The 23369-nt window shown below is 43.3% G+C and overlaps 1 protein-coding gene and 1 pseudogene across 7 annotated transcripts in view; one reads left to right on the forward strand and one right to left on the reverse strand.

Annotated features, from left to right (window-relative positions):
- Positions 1-23369, forward strand: part of Sipa1l3 (signal induced proliferation associated 1 like 3) — a 218558-nt gene that overhangs the window by 59130 nt on the left and 136059 nt on the right. The window contains exon 2 of one of the 7 annotated variants that reach the window (XM_063252656.1): positions 75-212. The exons of the other annotated variants lie outside the window; for them this stretch is intronic. The gene's annotated coding sequence lies outside the window, so the exon portion shown is untranslated. The remainder of the gene's footprint in view (positions 1-74; positions 213-23369) is intronic. 7 annotated transcript variants of the gene reach the window in all.
- LOC100725372 (large ribosomal subunit protein eL27-like) lies at positions 21085-21497 on the reverse strand (annotated as a pseudogene).

A 23369-nucleotide genomic window follows, 5' to 3' on the forward strand; every position in this document is an offset into this window, starting at 1 on the left:
ACTTGTGGTCCTCTTGCCTCAGTGTCCTAGAGTACTGGGATTACAGGTGAAAGGCCACATCTTTTTCCCTGCAGGGCTTCAGCAGGTGATACCAGGGTGGCCCTAATGCAGGGTGATGAGTGGGAAGCACCAGGTGGAACAGAGAAAATAAAAATTCTGGCTGTGTCTCGTCAAGGAGAGCTGTGGAAAAGAGGAATGCTCAGCTGCTGAAGGTGAGCCAGAGTTCTGCCAGGTGCCCAGGGGAAAGGAAGGCATGGTGAGGTAACCCGAGCAGAAGGCACAGGACGAACAAAAGTAGGTTGGGACATTGTGTGCTCAGTGGGTTAATCAAGACTCCTTGGGCTGGGAGATGAATTTGTCTGTGTCTCTGGGAAGTCTAAAAGCAGAGCTTCCAGCAGCCCTTGTTGGGAACTCACACATATCATCGAGGCTCTGATCCTCATTCTGCTTGGCTTCTCTGTGCCAACAGGCTGGGTCCAGGTACAAAAGTGCCTGGTTTATCACCCCAGGGCAATTTATAGTCCTCAGTTTTGATACATAAAAATTATATACATACATATATACACATATGCATATATACATATACACACATATTTATATTTGTGATGTGTTTTGTTTTGATACTGAGGATTGAACCCAGAGCCTTGCACATGCTAAGTATGCAAGCTATTTCTTCAGCCGTATATATCTTTATGGGGTGCATGATTATGTTTGGGTATATCTGTACTTTGTGGAATGACAAATCAAGCTACTTAACATACTCATTACCTCACATACTGTTTTGTGGTGGGAAATCTGTCAGTAGTAATCAAATATACAATATATTGTTAACTGTTGTCAGTGCAATATAAATAAATGTCTTGATTTATTCTCTCTGGCTAACTGAAATTCTGTATCCTTTGACTTAATGTCTCTTCCCTATTCTCAATGTAATTTTTTAGTGTTTTGCTTGCTGGTGCTGAGGATTGAACCCAGCACATACTAAACAAGTGCTTTACCTTGGAGTTATATTCCGAGCTTTTTAGTTCAGTCTGTTGGCTGATTTGATACAGTCTCTTTATGTAGTCCAAGCTGGTGTTGAATTTATGATCCTCCTGCCTCAGGCTTGTGTGTGTGTTTTTTGAGATGGAATCTTGTTGTGTTACTCGGGCTGGCCTTGTACTTCCGGACTTAAATGATCTTTCTCCTTCAGCCATGCTGGTGACTAATATTTTTGTATCCTAGCCCCAGAGAAAACTAATTGGGTCTTAGGCCTGTCTGTGAAGGTGGTACTTGAGGATGGAATCAAAAAGATAAGGCAGAGATGCCTGGGAACCTTAGATATGTGCATTAATAACTGTGTAACCTGTCATCAGTGCTTTCATCTTGCATACTTCAGTTTCCTTGTCTAAAATGTTGGACTAATATAATTGTCCCTACCTCATACAGATAACGGGCAGATTTTACATAGTAAGCATTCATCAGTATGATTAGGGAGTGCTCTGGAACCTAGATCAGTGGCCTCCTAATTTGAAGTCCCTCAGTGGTGCTTTGCCAGGACCTGGTATTACCATTTAAACCTTAACTGCTTGAGGTTCAAACCCTGGCTCTGTCCTAACATAATGTTAGCAACACCACCAACAAACAAAGCAGCCCATCTCACTACGCAGCACACACACAAACACACTCGCACACACAGCCTGAGATCCTGCTGCATGTGGGCAGTTAGAAGCTCCCAGCCGGTGGGGAGAGGGTAAATGACAGCCCTGCAGCCCTGTTTCCCGGGCCTCTCCATGGTTCCCCTTTGTGGGTTCCTGTTTTGGCTCAGCAACTGAAAGATAGTGGCTTTCCCACCAAGCAGTGATTTTTCATCTCTTCTTGTCCTGGAAGGGAGATCAGCCTCCCTAGAGCTTAACTCCTCAGGCTGTTCTTGCTGATGGATCTATTTTTACCATAAATAGAGGGAGCCCTGAACCGCTTTTCCCTAAGGATCTGTGTGATGAAGACAAAAGCCTAAGTGACTGGGACTCCACAGTAACTGGTTACTGACTCCAGCCTTTCACATCCTCTGAGCACACAGACAGTCCTTGCCCATCCTCCTTATGCAGGCTACTGTCCTGATCTTTTCTCCATTCTCCCTCGTGATGAGGTGATCTGAGCTTTCCGTTCCATTGCCCTTGGAAGGTTGGGGGCCTCAGCCCATCTGCTACTGGGTAGGGCTCATCAGAGCAGGCTGACCCCTGTTCACTCTGGTAAGGTCATCGTTCAAGAATGTTTATTGGGCAGCCCCATAGGACACTTATGTGTTCCTGTGGTCAGCTGCAGCTTCCGGCTGTCTCACTTTTGCTGAATTCCATTTCCTTTAGGAATTCTCATTTCCTTTAGGAAACAGAATGAGTCTGGAGAAAAGTATGAATAATCATGCTGGCATTAAGGATACTGGAAATCTGACTGTACTGTTCATAGTTAGTATCATTATTGGCAAGATCTTTTTTTTAAAATTTTATTTAAGGAGAAAAAGAAAAAGAAAAAAAAAACAGAAAAAGGGTACAAGTTATACAGAATTTCAAAAAAACAGTAGGAAATCACTAGTTAATAGATTACATATTGTCATCTTAGAAATAATTGTTCAAGTTACAAAATTAAAGCATATAAAGTAGACATTCAAACAGTGAGACTACAAACAGTTCTGTTCAATGATCCAACAAAAACTCAGTAATATGGTTATCTATCTTATACGCTTAAATATACATGCAGTTATATCCTTTAGAGCACTTTCTTTTCCTCTCTTATTTACAATGATATTTACACATTTTGGGTTTTATTACTCCCACAGTTCTTTTTACTTTTTTTTTGAAGAGAATAAAACCAAATGTGATATTATTGGCAAGATCTTTAGCAGTGTAGACCAGGGGAAAGATAGTTGAGCCTAGATAACCTGGGTTCAAATCCCAGTACTACCGCCTGATGGCCACGGAACTGAGGAAAGTCTGCTCTCTCGGTACCCCAGCTTCCTTATCTGTAAAATATTGATATTACCTACTTCGCAAGGTTGTAAGAATTAAATTAGGTGCTGCTTGTAAAGTTTTAAAAACTGCTTCCTATACAAGTTGTTTAATATTGAACATGGCAAGTACCATATCCTACAGTCATACCATTGGTCTATAATGGTAGTTTAGATGGAAGCAGAAATTAGAGGAAAGAAAAAAGGAAGTGTTTTCCTCTCTAACATTTCCCTGTAGTTCAGGGAAATGGACTTAATTTTACTATTCAAAAACATTATTTTTCACTTAATGTTCAAATTCTCATGGGGAAGCCCAGGCAGAAACACTTTTTAAAGGGAACAGTTGTATCCCCTCTTGTACATACACATGCTCCTGAAAAGGGAAAAGACTGCAAAGAAATGAACCAAAGTCTTAGTGGTTATCCTTTGGTAAAAGGTAACAGGCAGTTTTATCCTTTTCTCGTACAAGTTCTCTTGTAGTCAAATTGACGTAATATGTTTATGCCACTTTTATAAACAGCAAACATATCTTAAAAGGTAAGAAATGTGTGCAGTGGCTTCTGAGGTGGTTGGTTGGAAATTTCCCCATATGCCGCTCTCTGTTTACTCTGTGTGTGTCCAAGTCCATGTCTCAGCCTTCCCTAATGAGGGGTATTGAGCCCTGTAAATTTCCCACTCAAGACAGTTTTTTGTGTGTCTGTTTCTGCAATGCTGAAGACTAAACTCAGGACCTTGCACACATTAGGCAATTACTCTGCCACTGAACTATATCTCATTCCCAGAAAGTTCTTGATATCAACAGAGATTCTTCAACATCCATCATGTCTTGCCCAACCTTCTTCTACATATTTATGCGCTCAGTCCTTGACATGGAAGAACTCCAGTCCTTTTATAGTTCTGATCTTGAGATAGAACTGCATTTTTTAGTACTTTTTATTGTGGTAAAATATGCATAGTATGAAACTTACCATTTAACCATTAAATATTTTATGTAACATTTGGATTTCCATTTTAAAGCTAGCTTGATTATGGTGATTATTTCACAGTCTGTATGCACAGCATTTAAATTGTACACCTTAAGTAGATACAATTTTTACTCATCATATACCTCAAAAAATAGAAATAAGAAAGCGCATAACTCATTTAGTAATCTAGAATTCAAGTGTATGATTTTCTGATATTTTATTACATGCATTTTATTTATATGATATTACTGATAAATACAGTCACCAAAAAAGCTTGCCATTTTAAAATTTGCAGTTCATTGGCATTAAGTACATTCACACATTGTACAACCATCATCACCATCTGCCCAAAGAACATTTTTCATCTTACAAAACTGAAGTTGTATCCATTAAACAGTTTTCTGTTCCTAAACCTTTAGCTCCTGGTAGCCACTTTTTTTTTTCCCCTGAAATTGACTACTCACTTGAGTGGAATCATTCAGTGTTTGTCCTTTGTGACTAGCATATTGCACTTAGCATAATGTGTTCATGATTCATCCAGGGTGGCTTGCACCACAATTTCTTTCATCTTAAGGCTAAATGATGTTCCACTGCATGTGTGTGCATTTTGTTTACCTATGCATTGGTTGATGAACACTTGGAGTTGCTTTCACCTTTTGGCTATAGAGAGTAATGTTGCTGTGAACATGAGTTATCAATAACTCTTCTAGTCTCTGCTTTCAGAAAGTGGATTCCACAGAAGTGGAATTGCTTGATTATATGGTAATTCTGTGTGCTTCATTTTTTTGAGGAATTTTTGCTGTATTGTTTTCTATGGCAGCTTCACCATCTCAAATTCATACTAGCAATACACGAGAGTTTCAGTTTCTCCATATCCTTACCAATACTTACTTTCTGCTTTTTTGGTGATGATCATAGCCATTTCAATTGTTGTGAAGTGATATCTCATTTAGTTTCAGTTTCCCAAATGATTAGCGATATTAAACATCTCATTGGTATTTCCTCTTTGGAGGAATGCTCACTCAGGTCCTTTGCCCATATTTTAGTGGGGATGTTTTCATTGTTGAGTTTTAGGGTTCTTTATCTGTCTTAGATGTTGACCCCTTTTCAGATACATGACTTGCAAATATTTTCTACCATTCTGTGGGGGCCTTTTTATTTTGATAGTGTTTTTTGATATGCAAAGGTTTTTACTTTTGATGATATCTAGTCTATATTGTTATTGTTGCCTGTGTTTTTGGTTTTATATCTAAAATTATTGCCGATGTAACACCTTGAGTTTTTCCTCTTATTTTCTTTCAAGAGTTTTATAATTTTAGATCTTTGATCCATTTCAAGTTAACGTTTGTATGTGGTATAAGGGAAAGGACTAGATTACCTTACCTCATTCTCTTGCGTGTGGATTTCCAGTTTTCCCGACACCACTCTTTTAAGAGAGGGAACCTCATTTTGGTATGGTATTGGTATGGTAGTACCTCATAAGGTGTCACACACTCTCAACTCACTGCCAAGTTTATGTGTGAGTTGAAGTTATAAATATTATTACAATTGAAAACCAAGACAGCTCATTTATTCAGTAAACATCAATTGGACCTGTCTGGGCTAGGCAATGATAAACAAGACAGTCCATCCTTCATGGAGCTCGCAGGCAGGGGAAAAAAAACAAGAAATAAGGGGCTGGGGATTTAGCTCAGTGGCATAAGCGCCTTCCTTGCAAGTGTGTGGTCATGAGTTTGATCCCTGGTGCCGATAAAAACGAAAAAGACAAAAAAAAAAAAAAAAAAAGAAAGAAATACTGCATACGGATAAGAATTGTGTCCTGTGTTCTGGAGAAGAAAGGGATTTTTGAGCTGCAGAGCAAGGGTTCACAAAAGTTTCTCAAGGAAGTAAAGTTCAAGTGTCATAGTCTGGGTGCAGATGGAAAAAATGAAATTGCTGTCCATCTCTAGATAAGCTTTGGTCCTGAACACTTCCAGCTGTGGACAGGGATATCCAGATGGGTGTTGCCATGGAAGCATCTTCCACTTTTCACTTCCTGACTGAATTTATTTCTGAGTTTCCCATGCTGGTGCCAGTTCCCAGCTGTAAATACAGACGTGGTGGGTTCCTTTTTCCTGCTGCCTTGTAGCTACTCAGAGCGGATGTGGCTAGAATCTAGCCCAGGAGCAAACCTCCCAGCAGATTCAGTTGTGGGGCCTTCATGTGGTTGTTTCTCTTCCTCCAAGGTGCTCTTTCCTTTGTCCTCCCTAGAGACTGTGCCAACATGTTTCAGCCTGTGTTTTGAAACTTTAGAAGCCCAGCTTGTATCAAATGGAGAAATGAGCTCATGAGGGCTTTCTCCACTACCCAGCCCTTGGAGAAGCTGAGTTAAATCTCTCTCATTCAACCCCTCAGTGAAGCCGCCACCTTTCTGACAGAAACTCGGCTACCTGTTCTTTGAATCTGTGAAGAAAAGACTCACTGCCCTGAACAAAGGCTCTGGCATCAAGATAGGAAAGAGCTATGTCTGTTTGCCTACTGGAATTGAGACCTTTCGGCTACCCTTTAGTACTTTAGAATAAAACAGTTGTGTGACCCTCTTAGAACATAGGGACACAAACTAAGACAGCTTACGATGTCACAAGGCAGTGTAACCTTATGGGACCACCATCCTTTATGTGGTCTGTTGGTAACTAAAACAGCTCATGTGTGGCTTACAATGTGGTAGGTAGCCTTTAAATAAGTTTTAATCCTTTTAATAACTCAATCAAATATTTATAATTAGCCCCCACTTTACAGCTGGGGAGACCATGGCAGGGAACAAGTTAGGTCATTAGCTAAATTTCTGTACTGCAGTAGTTTAGGCAAAAAGGGGAGATTTAACCAGAACTTTATACCTTCTTTGGAAAGGACTTTACACCAGTCAGTTCCTTGGTTGCATGTAAGAAAAATAGCAGCCCAAACTGGCATGAACTCCAAGGTAAAGAATCAGTTCACTCTCCTGGATAAGCCCAGACTGGGCCGGTTAGTCCAAGAGCTTGGTGCTATTACCAGTGACCCACTTTCTTTCTGTTCCTTTATTCATCCCTCTGATGTCAACATCATCTTCAAACCTGGCTTCCCTGGAAGTTGCAGGCTGGCTGGAGTTTGTGTGTCCTCATCCCTGCGCAGAGAGCTAAGATATTTGTTCCCTGTCCATAACACAAAGCTTTAGCATTCTTGTCTGATTGGACTAAAACCCCAGGTCATGTGACATTCCTGGAACCCATTACTGTGATCTGAGAGGTGGGATCATACTTATAGTCTGGTCTGCCCTGCCCAAAGCTACTCATAGGGGAAGAACGGATGCTGGAAAGCAACCAACAGTGGATTGGATCCAGAACACAAAAGCCACTATTTGTGTGCACATGTTCCCTCCCCACCTCTCTGTCTACTTTATTCTCTTATAGTGATAGTCTCACTTTCTACCTTCCCTTCTTCTGGGTGGGAAGCCTGGGCATCCACAGTCTGCTAAGCTGTGTGCCTTGCAGCACACTGTCCCAAAGAATAACACTGTTCCTGTCATCCATGCAGCCCATGATGGGCAAGACTGAGGTGGTTGTTCCCTCTGTCCTGTTCTGAAGGTCTGCCTACCTGCATCTTCTTCCTAGGACCTCTGAGCTGGGAGGTACAAGTAAGTAAGGTCCCCAAGGACAGTGGCTGGTCATACTTCTTGACTGTAGTGACACTAAAATATCATTTCACACCTAAGGTACTAGAATATGTGGTATGCCTCTTGCATTTTCCAGATACCCACAGCAGTGCCCTGTGGAAAGGCCAGCTCTTCAGCACAGCTCACCAGGCCCGGCATGCTCTGGCCCCTGCCTGCTCCCTGTCCCCAGCCTCATCTGCACATCACTACTACCTCCCTCTATCTTCCTGGCCTGCTTTCCTTGAATGCATGGCATTTGCTCTCTGTTCCTAACAAGCTCCCTTTGCTCCCCCATCATCTTCCCCTGCAGCCCCTCTCCATTGCCCTTTTGTCCTGACCAATGCAGATGCCCCTCACAGATCTCTCCCTCTATGTCACACCAAGGGGCCTGTCCTAAAGGCCCACCCTCTTTTCTTCCCTGATCACTCCACTGATAAGTGAGGGTCTTTCTCCCTTGTAATGTTAGCTTCACAAAGTAGGATCCAAGTCTGCTTTGTGAAAGATGTAACCCCTTTCACCAAAATGTGTGTCACTAAACTTTGTTAAAGCAATGAATGCAGTATTAATAAAGATTGAGGGGGTTTTTGTTTGTTTGTTTGTTTGGAGAGAGGGACTGTCTAAGTTACCCAGGCCTGCCTTGCATTTATGTTTCTCCTACCTCAGCCTGCTGAGAGCAAAGAATACCAATTTGCCTCACCAGACCTGGTTTAGGTTAAGAACTTTTTATTCACAATGTTTGGGATCAGGCAGGTGATGCACACTTGTAATCCCAGCATTTGGGAGACTGAGGCAGGAGGATCTCTCTGAGTTCAAGGCCAGCTTAAGGCTACATAGTGAGTTCAAGGCTAGTCTGAACTACATCCAAAGACCCTGTCTCAAAAAACAAAGTTTGAGACCAGTAACCAGGCATGGTGGCACATGTCTATAATCCCAGCACTTTTGAGGCTGAGGCAAAAAGACCACTACAAGTTCAGGGTCAGCCTCGACTACCTAGTGAGTTCAAGACCAGCCTGAACTATACAGTTCAACTCAAAAAGTGCTTGGGATCAGAAGTGACAGGGAGATATCTTGGAAGTGGGACTAAGTATATATCCAAAGTTTGTATTTCATACATGTCTTTTACACATAGCCTAAGAGAAATGTTTGTTGTTTGTTTGTTTGTTTACAGAGTCTAAATTATCTTGACTGGTCTCAAATTTACAGTCCCTCTGCCTCAGCCTCCCAAGTGCTAGAATTACAGCCATGGGGCACCACACTCAGCTGCTATGATATTTTTAATGCACTTGTGTTTTTACTGTATCCTGTCACAGGACATCAGGTATAGAATTTTCCATTTGTGTCATCAGCACGATTTTTCAGATTTTGGCAAAGTTTGGATTTCAGATTTTTGGATTGGGGATGTTCAACCTGTACTACTATAAAAAAAAGATAGTAGCTATCTTCTGGTTGGCTGTAATAGGAAACACTTTTACATACCGTCCCTTGAAATGAGTATTCCTATTAAACAGAATATAATCAGGAAGGTACTAATTGCTGAGTAAGTACTAGCCAGTATTCTAAACCCCTTACTTATGTCATCTTGTTGGAGTCTTGTAGCAGCACTCAGAGGCCAATGTCATTATCATCCCTTGGTGTCAGTTGAAGGAAAGGGAGCATAGTGACTTGCTTGCTCAAATCACTCCTCTAGTAAGCAGCAAAGCTAGGATTTAAGCCCAGACTAATTGCTATCCTGCCTGCACTGACGGTGACACAGTTCTGGAAAGCTTCATTTTACTAAGGCCACATAATTAGTGGAGGCTTTCCAATCGAGAGCCTGATGTCTGTTAACCACTTTTGATGGGGCAAGTTTCATACCAACTGTACCTATATTTTTGTATGTTCTGTATGTGCCATAACACTGATTTTACTCATTTGTTGAGTTGCTAATATGGTCAAGGGGTTGACAGTTCAACAGAATATGCAGAAGCATATCCTTAGTTGATTTTTGTGGTTGTGCAAACACCATAGTATATATTTACACAAACTAAAACAGTTGTGTCACTAAGTAATATAATCTTATTGGACCACTGTTGTACATATGGCTTATTGTTGACCAAAACATTGTTGTATAGTGCGTAACTGTACTGTGAAGTGTTTTTCCTGTTCCTATCATCTGGGCACGTGAGCTCTCTTCCTAGCCCCAGTCACTGTTAAGTTCTTTGTATGTGAATTGTCCTGCTGAATATTTACACACATGTAACACACGGGTTTGTTTTTCTTTTTCCCAGAAACCATTTTACTTCTCATGATCTGCTGAGGCTGCTGTTGCTCATAATCGGCCCAAGGGTTAATTTAGTCAGGTTTCATATTTCTGATTTTTCTTCCATCCTGAGTTTAGGCTAAAAGTTTCTGTCCTGTGCCTCTCTCTCAATTTGGCATCATCCTGAACCCAATTCCTTTCCCCAGCAACCCTTCCTGCTTGGCTGCTGCAGAGTCCAGGCTGGTATGGGAAACAGCATAGCTAGGTCCATGGAAAACTGTGTCTCAGGAGTCTGGGAATCCTGAGAGGGGGCACAGTGATCCCAGTGGCTTCTGAAGAGGCATAACATTGGGAGCAAGAGCCCACAATGATGTTCCAGCTTTGTGCCCCTCCCTTGAACAAGTCTGTCCACTCTTTTCGGCCCTTCTGGGGGTGAGAAGTTAGTGAGTCAGTACATGTACAGAAAGCAGCTTGAAGGTTGGCATGTGGTATGCACTGAGGGCACACTACCTGGTAGTGTTCTGTGGGGATGTCTCTGATTAAAGTGCCCTAGAATGTGAGACCTCATGGAGATTCTGGGTATAGCTCAGAAGCACTTCATTTCCCAGCAGGTGTCTTCAGTTTAGCCTGTCCCATAGGGGCTGAGAGCAGGGACAAGCAGGCCATTGCCTAAGATAGCACGAGCATGCTTGCCCTCTCTGCTTGAAACGTCTTCCCTGTCCCCTTGACTTGCCAGCTCATGCGCTCTCTGCAGAGGCCCATGGAAATGTCCTTTCCCCAGGAAGCGACCCCTGACTCCCACCCTGGGCCAGGCCCCCCCTCCCTTTTCCTATACTTTGTTCTTAGGGTGCCTGAGTATCTGACACTCCTGCTAAATGGCACAGAGTGCTGTGGTGGTTAAATGGTTAATTGGTGATGGTTTTTTTAGTGTTTATTTCCTACAAAAGTATATGCTGTTTATTCATTTCCAAATATTTATTATTTGTGGGCTCTGCCCTAGTGTGTGTGTTGCAGGGGACAAAGTAATAAACAGGGCCGTGCCTGACCTGGTCTGTCAGAGCTTGTTACTTGTGAAGGACGGGCTGAAATAGATGGTGCACAGGCAGCAACTAGAGATGTCAGGGCCTGGGTGGGGAAGGGTGGGACTGTGAATGCCCAGAGGAAGTACCTTTACCCGCTGGCCTCAGGGAAAGCTTCCTGGAGAAGCAGGAGCTGAGAGCTGAGGAGGGAGGCACCTAGAAGAGGGCAGACTCTATACCAACCATGCTGTGTCCCCAGGCCACCCTACCCCTCCTTGGCATGTGTCTCAGTCACTTGGTCTGTAAATGTGACCACACTTCTGTGTGCCAGGCTCTGTGCTGGATGTGGAGAACTCAGCTCTGAACCACATGGTCCCTTCCCTCATAGACCTCAGTCTATTGTGTGTGCGGTCTATTGTGTGTGAAATGGGGATAGGGAGAGAGAAGGGTGTTAAACAGATGAGCACCCAGATGCCCATGGAGGGAAAGAATGAGGTGCCAAGAAGACATGGAGCAGGGCTGGAGATTTAGCTCAGCAGCATAAGCGCCTGCCTTACAAGCAGGCAGTCGTGAGTTCGATCCTGGTACCGATAAAAAAGGAAAAAGACCAAAAAAAAAAAAAAAGAAAAGAAAAGAAAAGAAAACATGGAGCTAGTTGGGAAGGTGACACTGAGGCTGAGAGCATTGGTGATTTCAGAGTGGGGCCTGGGGACATTATATGCAAGGACCCTGAGGTAATGTAGAGCCCAGTTTGGAAAAACTGCAAGACCAGAACTTGAGAGTGTCACGCGTGAGGTGGGATTAGCACAGTGGAAGGTGTAAAGTTGGTGGGGGCCGAGCCATGCTTGACCATGTACACTTTAGACAAGATGTTCCCCTTTGACTTTGCATATTCTAGGGTCTGAGGAGCATAAGTAGGGGAGGTGGGCAAGAGAGATAGGAATGCTTTGAAAACTGGTGTGAGGATACTGTCCGAGGAGATGAGGTATCTGCCACACCGCCATGGGCAGCATCTGTAAAAATAAAAATAGGAAATGCCTCTTAGACATGCGACACTGCATGAGAGAAATGCCAATTAAAATCATGTCGAAGTAATATTTTCCCCCTCTCCAAAGGGCAGAGCACAAGGCATGAACATGTGCTGCTGGCCACAGTGTGGGGAAGCGGGCAGGCTCCTCCATGGCCGTCAGGAAGGGACCGAGACCTGCTCTTCGGAAGAGATGCTAACCATGTCTCTCAGGGACCCTGGCATGTACATACCTCTGCCTCTGCAGCTCCATTCCTGGGACATTTTGTCTACAGTTGTCTGCAAGTATGAGAAGATGATGTCTATAGTGTCCAGCTAGGAAAATGGAAAGAAAGAGATACTTTTTAGTTCTAATTCCTAGTCAGGGAGGGCATATGGGAAAAAAAAATGGAGTGGAAGTATAGAATCTTCTGAGAAGATTCCAACTCTCGTCAGCCTTGGAACACTGGACTCTCAAATTAGATTGTCTTAGGTTCCCACACCAGGCACTGTGTTCTTAGTGATATGTATTGTATTTGTGCATAGTATGGATATATATGTGTACGTGCATGTGTGCATATGTGTACATGTATGTATATACACATGTGTGTATGAAGTTACATATATGTATGTGTATATATAATTTAATTTCTTTATTCAGGTTGCTGCTTGAGTGGCTGAGACACTGCCTCAGAGAGGCTGTACTGAGCCTTCTCTGTCATTTTCGGTCCCTGGCATCACTCCTTCATTGCATGTAACAAGCATCTGATGTTGTGGGTTTGCTTGATTTTCTACCATTCTCCTAAGACTGGAAGCTCCAGGAGGATATGGTCTTTGTCTGTTTTGTTCTTTTCTGTATCCTCAGAGTCTAGACCAAGGTCTGTCTGGTCCATAGTAGTTGCCTGGAAAGTGTGTGCTGGGTAAGTGTGAACAAACTTCATGTTAGCCTCATGTTACAGAAACAGGCCAGAATCCTGGAGCCTTTCTCTCCTTGTATGAACTCTAAGAAATGAGGGACAAACTGCCATCTGTTTGCAGAAAAGGCCGGAAGTTGCCACAGGCTGCTTTTTTGCTCTCAGAATTCTCTCTGAGCTCACAGTTCCTTTGCAAAGTTCCCTTGAGAGTTCTGGGCCCAGGCTGGGGCTCTTTCGCTGGGCTTGGCTCTGAAGCTAGGAAGCATACTGGGCATCCTTCCAGCCAGCTGGCCAGTCTTTCCCTTCTTGGACTTGTTCTGGGAAGTTATTCCATGGAGAACAGGTAGAGGGCCTCAGAATTTGCTATAGACATAGAAATAGGTATCTCTATTTAACGTAGTTTGCTTCTCTTTACACTAGGTGAAAGGCGTGGGTGGTATGCAGATTTATCTTAGTTTTTCTAATAGTTATGAAAGCATTCATTTAGCAGCTACTTTCTGAGCATCTTCTGGGTACCTGGGGATGTCATTGTAAACAGAACAAGAGTTCTGTACCCATAGAGTTCATATCATGAGGTAGTAACCGATTATAGGGAAAAGCAGTGGTAATGATAAGTATTCTTCAAGGGATAAAAATAGAGTCAGGTAGAGGCCACCTAAACTGGGATGCTCAGGGAGGAACAGTCCCAGAGAATCCTAAGTGGCAAGAAGAAGCTAGTTTTGGTAATACCTAGAGCAAAATGTACAAAGGCCTTGGGAAGGGAAAAGCAACCTCCAGAGTGGTGGAAGCATTTTGGTGATAGGTAGAGGGTAAGAAGATGAGGTCTGAAAGATAGTACCTAGGCTGGCCTCCAACTCCTAGGCTCAAGTGATGTTCTTACATACTTCAGCTTCAGGTAGCTGGGACTATAAGCATGTACCACTGTGCCTGGCTGAGAAGTTGAAGAATATTAAGCAAGGAAACAACCTGATGTGATTGCCATTTTATCCACCTGGCTGACTGGAGAATAGAATCTAGGAAGGCAAGAAGAACCAGGGAGGCCAAAAACGAATCTGATAAGAGTTGTCCAGGAGAAAGATGGTTGGTGATTTGGTCTGGGAAGAAAGAAAAAGGAAATGACTTCAGGATGTATTTTGGAGGTAGTGACAACAGACCTTGGTAATGGGGTTGCTGTGGAAGAGGTGGGAAGGAGGACATAAAGGATTCTGTTGTGTATCTGCAGGGCAACTTGTTGGTCAGCCCCTGCAGACACTCAGGCTGCCTGTGATTTTTGCCTACACCATGGGCCCAATACTGAAGGACCAAGGGCAAAGGCATTCCAGGTAGAAGAAACCCTTGGAGCAAAGCTGAGGCCTTGCTACTGGGGCTATATGGAGAGCTTTACCCATACCAGGTCAGCTCAGGCAAGAGGGGCAAGTCTAGACCGGAGGAAGCTGGGAAATGACAGCCACAGCTCTGAATCTGCCACCTGAATCAAGTGGAATTGCTGGCCATTTTGAGGTGATGTTGTGTTCTCCCAACCTCCATCTTCCCTGAGCAGCTTTCTCGGTGAGGCCATTTGTCTTCACTTTCTCTTAACAAGTTAAGATCAGAGTTTCTGAGATGGATCATGTGCATTGTGTTGGCCTTCCTGCCATTCTCCAGGTCTTGCTCTCTGCATTTAGGTCAGCTTTGTTGTCCCAGGGACTCAAGGCAGTGGCTTATCTGGCTCTCGGTTCTGGGTCAGCACTGAAAGAAGACAGATTGTAGAAAGGCTTCTTATTTGTATGAACTTGGGTCCCCTACATTCCTTATTCCCTGTTCCCTCCAGTTTCTCTTGCCTTTTTTCTTAGAATGCAGGTCCCGTGGACAGTGGCTACTGCTGTAGATTCTAGGCAGGACGTAGACCTTTCAGACTGTAACTTGCAAACACATGGTGAGAGAGTCCCTCCTCCCCTGCTCCTGCCATTGATCCCTCAGTTCCCTGAAGACCAGGGCTGACTCTGGCCTGGGTTTCTCTTTTGCTGCTGAGTTTGCTGGCCAGGCTGTCTGTCACATTAGCATCTCTGGGAATTCACCTTCTGCCTACTCAAGGGCTGCAGACAGAAGGGACCACAGATCACAGGAAGGTGAAATTTGATACATTTCAATGCACACCAGCCCCACCCCCAAAGGAGGAACAACCTTGAAGGAGAAAGATATGGGGCATTAATGAGCTCTGTAAGTACTCTCCTAGCTTGCTAGAGGATGTGTGAATCATTGTGACCTTTTTAGAAGACAGGCTGAAAGCAAAAGTTCTATTTTTTTTTTTTTTTTTTAATGAGCAGTGCATGCCATGCATTTGGTAAAACATTCAAAGGGCACAAGAAAGGTATACAATGAAAAGTCACTATCTCCCTCTCCTTTCTAAAGTCACCCAATCCCCCTTCTGTCTAGACACTTACTTAAAATGTGTTCTTCCAAGATTTTCAAGTGAAAACAACCACATACTATACATGCACTTCTACAACTTGACTTGGAAATTATTCCATAGTATAATGATAAAATATTCCATAGTCTTTGACCTAGTACTCCACCCCTTGAGGGTCTGCCTTGCAGAAAAAAAATAGGCTCAGAAAAAGGATATTTGGGGCTGGGGATTTAGCTCAGCGGCATAAGCGCCTGCCTTGCAAGCAGGTAGTTGTGAGTTCAATCCCTGGTACCGATAAAAAGGAAAAAGAAAAAAGAAAAAGGATATTTATTGCAGCATCATTTGCAGTGAATGATAAAACAAAAAAGAAATCCTATAAATAAAATAAATGGTCTTTTTTTAGGGAATGATTGATAAACTATAGTGCATCAATAACATTGCAATATCAGCTGTGAAAAGTGGGCAGGAAGCCAGGCATGATAACATGGTATCTAATCCCAGCACTTGGAAGGCTGAGGCAGGAGGATCACAAGTGCAAGCTTAGCCTGGAAATTTAATAAGATCCAGTCTCAAAATAAAGGGGAAAAAATGGGGGTGCTAAAACCCTGGGTATAATCCTCAGTACTGCAAAAACAAAACGTGAGGGTAAGAGCACTACCTATTGATGTAAGAGTATTAGAATAGTGAATATGTTAGGATCCTGTTTATATAAAATACAATGACAGAAGTCATTATCATTTTATTTGAGGTGATAGGTATTGTACTTCATTCCTTTCCATATTACAGCCCGCTTAGGCCTGGTTTTCTGTATAGGAAACTTGGCAGCTGTGGTTAAAAACAAACAAAAAAACCAAAAAATTTTGCACACTAATCAAAAATTGAAGCCCACAGGTGGCTAGCCCATGTGGTGATATTGGTTTATGCACACCTGGGCCCGTCAGACTCAGAGAGCATAGTATATTCCTTGGGAGTGAGTGCCATGGTGAGAAGTTGCTTCTCACAGACCTTGACAAACAATTTGACATGTTTCCTACTCTTGGTGGAATGAAATAAGCACAGAGTTTGATCACCTGTGAAGAACACAGTGCTGCTGAATCTGCCGCTTGAAACAGTGATGCAGAGGAACCATGGAGACGCTGAGGTCAAGGCATTAGGTGTCTGGCTGTGTTCCACGTGAAGCTTTGAGGGGCAGGCAGCACAGTCATTCACCTCATGTCCTCCCAAGCCACCACACAGCCACCCTTCTCATGCCCCATTCCTATTAGCCTTGTTACTCTAGGAGGAAGGCTACAGGCTGACACTTCCACACAGGACCATCTCTGTGGGCCACTCCAAGGCCATGCTTGGCATTGTGATGCCTAGGATTTTTCTCTGTGGGCCTCCCTTACTTTCCCACTTCTACATCCAGGACAAGGGAACATTCTCTCAAGCTCTCCTGCTCCCCTCGGAACATATGTGGTGTTCAGTGACAGGGGCGTAAGACCTCTTTAGATCATGCCTGTTCCCTGCCTTGCTTCACATCCACAGGAGTTGTCCTTACAGGAAAGTGTGAGGGTCAAGTTGGGCCTTTCCCCAGCTCTGACTAGCCCATGTTTATTCTCAGTGCTTCTCACTTTACTATACCCTACCATCACCAGGAATAAGGAAAAGTCCCACAGCACCATCTCGCCCTGACCCACTCCTGCAGGTTGTCATCAGAAGTGCTTGCATCCATTCCTCAGGCCCCTCAGAGAAGGAAGGCCCAATTGCCATTGACTTGGTGGTTTTATTCTGTATAGGGAGTGTGTTACTTCCTGCATTTTCTGGCCTCCTGCAAGGCAGCCAAGGGCAGTTAGTTTATCTTTGTGGGGTTGTGGGAGCACCTTCAGTGGAGGCCACATTTACAAAGATGTAGGGTGGGGCAGGGAAGGGACTGGAGGTGGGGACACAACCCAGGAATCAGAAGACCAAAGAAGGGAGCCATTCTTGGGAAGCATCTGGCTCTGGGAAGCCAAAGAAAGACACAAAAAGAAGGGAATGTAAAGAAAAATTTAATCTCTTAGCAGAAAAATTACCTTTCATCTCTGTATTGGTGCGGTACCAGTTTTTAATGCAAACAGGACATCATTTCATTCATGTGTGGAATTGCTAAATGGCACACTTTGTGTTTCCTATCTGACATATGCATCTTTGGTTCATTCTACCCTGAAGAGTAGAAATACTTCACAAAACCCCCACAACGGTTTATGTTTCATATCTCGATATGTATACAATCTGCCAACACTCTTGTCTTGGCTTACTGAAAAGAAAAAGAATTATGGATTGCCCTAGCCTTCTGTGTCACCACTCAGCATACTTGCTTAGCAAATCTAGCGAAGTGTGGCTAGAAAGGAAGGATGTGATTGGGCTCCTCGGACCTATGTTTGATGGCATCCCATTCCCTCCTGCTCACATGCATGCACCATTGGCTCTTTGACTTCACTTAAAACATACAGTATTGGGGCTGGGGATGTAGCTCAGTGGTAGGGAGCATCTCTGGCATGGGCAAGGCCTTGGGTTCCATCCTCATACTACCAGAAAAAAAAATTTAGTGATAAAATTTTTAAGAATTTTAAGTTAGTGAAGCAGCATTAAACCCAGTGAAGGGTCCTGTGCAGCTCGCTGGTTGGGTCTCGTGCCCAGAAAGCCAGCCCTCTCTGACTTGACAAAGTCATGTGACACATGAAGTAACCGATGCCTAGTTTGAAATTGGGTTATGTCACTGTCAAAATTTTAACTGGCTTAGAAATTAAAATACTTTCAGGGCCGGGTACATTTTTGACCATTCTTTTTTTTTTTTTTTCCCTCCCTTTCCCACTGAGCTACATCCTGAGCCCTGACTATACATTTTAATCAAAAGTATCATTATCACAACTTGCACCTGGCAGATAGTGCTCCATCTTGGTAAATAACACCATCTCTTAACCCTCCCTGTGCCCATATCTGAGATACATACATCTGTGTATACATGCTGAAAATTCACATCTTTACTAAGAATGCAAAAATGTACCCTACAGGGTCAGGTACAGTGGCATGTACCAGTATTTCAGGTAACTTGGGAGCTGACACAGGAGGGTTGCTGAGCCCATGAGTTTAAATCCAGCTTCTACAACATACCAAGACCCTGTCTCAAAAAAAAAAAAAAAAGTACTCCATGAAGAAACGATACAGTGACTATTCGTTTTTATCAATTCAGGCATTTGGCATTTTGGTAAACAGCTCTTGATGTTGTTCTGTATACAATTTGAATCTGGCAGAAAACGCCTTTGGAAAATCACATAAGACCATATAAAGGTCATTCTGGACTCTTTTTCTTCCTTGCCCCTGTAGCCAATCCATCAGCAAGGCCCATTTGTCCTTGACCTGAAACAGATCCGTAGCCTCCTCCTTTCCATTCCACTGCCCTCATCCTGGGCCTTGCCACTGTCCTCTCCTTGGGTAGAGAGCAGCCACCCCATTGTTTCGCCCCCCTGATTTGGAACCCCGACAATCTCTGTGCAACAGCCAGAGGGATTTTTCAAAAAAGGAAATCAGAACACATCAGTCCCCTGCTTCCTATCATACTTAGAATAAGAAGCGCCTGGCTGGCCATGGCCCACACACCCTCAGGCGTGCGGTACAGCTCCCTGCTCTCTCCTGTGCAGCAGTGATCTGGCCACGTAGGCCTCAGTGCATTTCTTTGAACAGACTCGTGTATCCTCCTCCATCCCCTGAGATATTCTGTCCAGCCTCCCCCATTAGGGACTTTATTTCCAACTCAATAATTAGTCTCAGTAGCCTTTTCATGTCTGCTAACTGTGTTATAATTCACATTACAAAATTCAATCATTTTAAAATGTAAAATTCAATGATTTGTAGTGTATTCTCAGGTTGTACGGCCATCTCAGTGTCTACTTCCAGAATATTCTTACTGATCTGAAAAGAGACCTTTAAACCATTATCAGTCAGCCAACAGTTTCCCTCACCCCAATTCCTGCTAACTATTAATCTATGTTCTGTTCCTGTGGATTTTCTGGATATTTCATATAAATGGAACTATGTAATACATGGTATTTTTGACTGGCTTCTTTCACTTAGCATCAGGTTATCAGGATCAGGTTGTACTTCATTCCTTCTTTTCAGGTGAATAATGTTCCATGATATGAATGTATTGTGTTTGGTTTATCCATTCTTAACAGATATTTGGGGATGATATTCTACTTTTCACATTCCTTCCTTTCTTTAGTTTTGGGCTTCAGCCACACAGGTTTCCACATGGTATATGTTTATTTGTTTTCTGTCGCTTGTTCTGTAAGCTTTTGAAGGGCAGAGTCTGTATCTGATTTTGCTCAGCATTTTACATACCCTTCCACACCATGTCCAGCAGAGGTTAGGGCTCAACAGTTGTCTAACTAATGGTTCAACATAGCACATATTTCTCATATAACCTCTTCCTAAGATGAAATGATTGCAACACCATTCTGTTCAAAATTCTAAGAAGTTCAGTATCGAATTTTTGTCTCATGTTGAGGAAAGTGCAGGTCCTAAAGCGCAGAGATCCTTTAATCATTGGAAAGTTGTTAGCCAGATTTCCCTGGTTTCTTATATGCCATGGAAAACCACAGTATCACCTGAAGAGTGTGTTTGGCTGCCAATAGCAGAGATCGTAAAAAAATAATTATGTAAATTCAGTGGAATGTGGTTTCTCTCATGAGTAAAATGTCCAGAGAATGGCAGTCTGGAGCTGGTGTGGCAGCTTCATGGTCATCAGGAAAAGTCGATCCCATGGTGTAGTAACCTTCTGCTTCACAGTCCCTGCCTCAAGGCTTTCGTCCTCACAGTGGCTTTGTGGCCCAGTGCGGCTACTAGAGTCAAGCAAGTGAGCCTGCAGTCCAGGTGGGAATGGGGGGGAGAACTGACACAAAAGCATAGTCCAGATTTCTGGTTTTGGTAGAATTTTCCTCAAGGTCCTACCCCAGCTTCCCTATACATCTTCTTGACCACTGCTGGCTACTGTGAGGCTTGGAAAATATAGTCTTAGCTGAGTATCCTGAGAAAGAAGGGCAGTTAGCAACTTTAGTAGGTCTCTGCACCTTGGCAGCCAGCTTCTGTTCACTGGCCTGCTCCCTCAGCCTCTTTTTCCCCCTAAGTGGCCAGAATCAGATCAATAAGCTTTTCTGTATATCTGGTTGTCCAGAGGCTGAGATTGTTGACTTCTCTCACCAGTCCAGGAAACCCAGCATATCACAGGCAATAAGAATAATGATAACTCACATTTATTAAACACCTAGTACACGACGTTTTTCATGGGATAATTTCTTTACTTAATCCCCACAACACTCCCATTATTACCCTTGTTGTATAGATGAGGAAACTGAGAGGTTAAGTAACCATAGATGTTCTCACAGTTTTTAAAACCTCCTTTTTCTGGGGCTGGGGATTTAGCTCAGCGGCATAAGCACCTGCCTTGCAAGCAGGCGGTCGTGAGTTCGATCCCTGGTACCGATAAAAAGTTAAAAAACAAAACCAAAACTCCCTTTTCAATATATTATGAATAAGAGGATTAAAAAATAAAGCCTGACCTATTTTGGTAGACTGACCGACTGTTCTAACTTCCATCTGATTGGCTGGGATGTGGAGAATACTTTGTGGAAAGGCACCCAGCAGTAGAAACCACACTGACAAGCAGTTTTTATGAGTGCAGGAAGGGGCTTAACTGTTGGCACACACGACAAATAGCTGGTGACAGGAGGAAAAAGGATCCACAAGCTATGCAGGATTTTCCCTGGCCTGTGGGGCTGGGGCCCACAGATCACAATGCAGTTGTGCTAACGAACTGAGTTTAGCCTTTCTTTTGGGGAGGTGGGTAAATTTTTAATGATGGAAACAAACAAAAAAGCATTTAAAACCAAAGCTTCTGGAAGAACCACTTGTTTTTGCCTGTCTTGTATCTCTCTTCAGATGTGACCTTAGCCTCTCAGTGGACCTTGTTCTTGAGAGCTGAGTCTGTGAAGACATCCTCATTGACCACAGTTTTGTTCAAGGGGATTTCTACAGAGTGAATACCTGGTGGACATAAAATGATTGTGGTTAAAAACTTTCACAAAGGACTTGATCTTTGGCTTCTTGGTGATTTTCTACTTGCCAATGGCAGTTGTCTCTTTGCATGGATCGTGGTTAATTCCAGCCACAGGAGCACGGCTGTGGGGGCAGTCTAAGGTGCCACTGTTGAGTTCTTTAATGATGACAGCTTTTTGTCTGGAATAGCATCCAGTCAGAACCAGCACCCTTTTCTGATTTCATGAACTTTCCCATTTCAACAGTGCTGAGCTGGGGCCTACTGGCTTAGCCTTTACAAAAACAATCAGCCCAGTGCTAAATTTTAGAAGCCTAATGGAGAAGGTCTTCCCAATTCAGTTCCTCCAAGAATTAATGTAGACACTTCTTTTCAATGCTTCTCATTAGCCGTGCTCATTAGAAATATTTGATTCCCAAAATTCATCTAAGTCAAGTCTGCTTGAGAAACCTTCTTGTCCAAATCAGTGGCTATCAGCAAACTCTCCAGGGTGGTGACAGCCCTTTGCTACTGAGGCCTGGGTGTGGCAGAGGTTTCAGCTGGGAGTGCATTTGGCTGCAGGTATCAGAATATACAAGTGGCCTTGTTACTTCAACATGTAGGTAGTCATTTGTGTCACATTACGGTGTCTGAAGGGAGAGAATGATGGTTCAACTCTGTGACTCTCTTTGTTGTCCATGGCTTCAAGATGGCTGCTCCATCCACCTTCATCAGGAAGCTAGGGATGCAAGAGAGTACAGTCCTTCTCTCTGGGCAAGGTGGTATTCTGGGGGGCAAGGAGCCAGCCATCACATCCATATCCACAAGCTAAAAAAAGATGCCCTGGTGAAGGGCTAGAGGACTCTGTGGGTGAATTGGAGAGGAAACAGTTTTCCAGAATTCTTGGATGAGTAGCCAGAGCCTGCCCTGAGGTTATGAAGCTATTCTCTTGTGTTGCTTTTAGATGCACTTGTGTTTTCCTGTTCGCATATAGCTCTTGGACCCATTGATGTCTGTATGTGTAGGGTTCAAAGCTAAGACTGCTCTTCACTGCTGAATTTGGAAGGCAGTATTGTTGGTGATTCTGGATCCACCTGAGTTCAGATCCTCCTGAATGTGCCACCTACTTGTTGTATGATCTTGGTAAAGTTACCTCTCTGGACCTCAGTTTTGTGGCCTGTGAAAAACATGGGTCCTAGTAGAACTCTCATAGGTTGTTACAGAGATTAGATGGATCAGTAGTTACAAAGAACTGAAAACCATGCCTAGCATGCAGTAAAATCAAAACAAAAATCTGTGCCTGAATACAGAACAAGAATGCTCAAAGCTACACATGAGTCTGGGAGCTTGACGGGGACCCCTGCGTCCCTAATAGTGGGAGAATTGAAGCATGTCACTGGGATACTGTCCCTTTTATAAGAAATTGCTCTCCAAAAATGCAGGCTTGAATTTCCACTTCCACCCACAGTGACTGAGCATTCCCTTCCCTCCACAACTTCAGCACATACTTGGTGGTGTCAGATTCTGGCATTTTGGCTTCATGTGACATGGTCACACAGTGTTGCTGTGTCTGAGCAGCTTCTCTTTAAAGATCTGTCTGCAAGACACTCCAACATGGAGTTACCTGGCGAGGCTGCAGGCAGGACAGCCATCATCCTCTCTGGTACAGTGGAATCTGCATAGCTCTGTATTGGGGACCTACTACCAGCACACTTACTTTGGGGGCAGGAGGGGTGCACAAGAAATGAGGAAGTGAAATCCTTAAAGCTCCTGGTGACCCAGTCTGCAGACTACATCTATCCAGGAAAGAACCTGTGTTAAATCATTAGTGTGAGCTATGAATAGAATATAGGTCATAAAGAGAAAACATGATTAATTGCAAGATGATCTCAGAGGCAGTTGAGGGCCTAGATTTTTTCCCAGGGTAGACTCCATTTATCCTGTGTCAGCTATTTTTTCTTGGAATGTGGACAGAGGATATTAAATGAACAGTTACTTTCCTAAATCAGAGCTTCAAAGACAGGGTGGGGATGGGTGTAATGGGAATCTTCTCTAAATGAAACACACGGGAGCCACTTTATCGATAGATAAGTAAGTTCTTAATGTCTCAATAGTACACTTTGGTAAAGTCC

Source organism: Cavia porcellus, unplaced genomic scaffold (genome assembly GCF_034190915.1).
Source record: "Cavia porcellus strain 051 isolate PalLab524CR breed Dunkin Hartley unplaced genomic scaffold, mCavPor4.1 scaffold_7, whole genome shotgun sequence".
Classification (NCBI taxonomy): domain Eukaryota; kingdom Metazoa; phylum Chordata; class Mammalia; order Rodentia; family Caviidae; genus Cavia; species Cavia porcellus.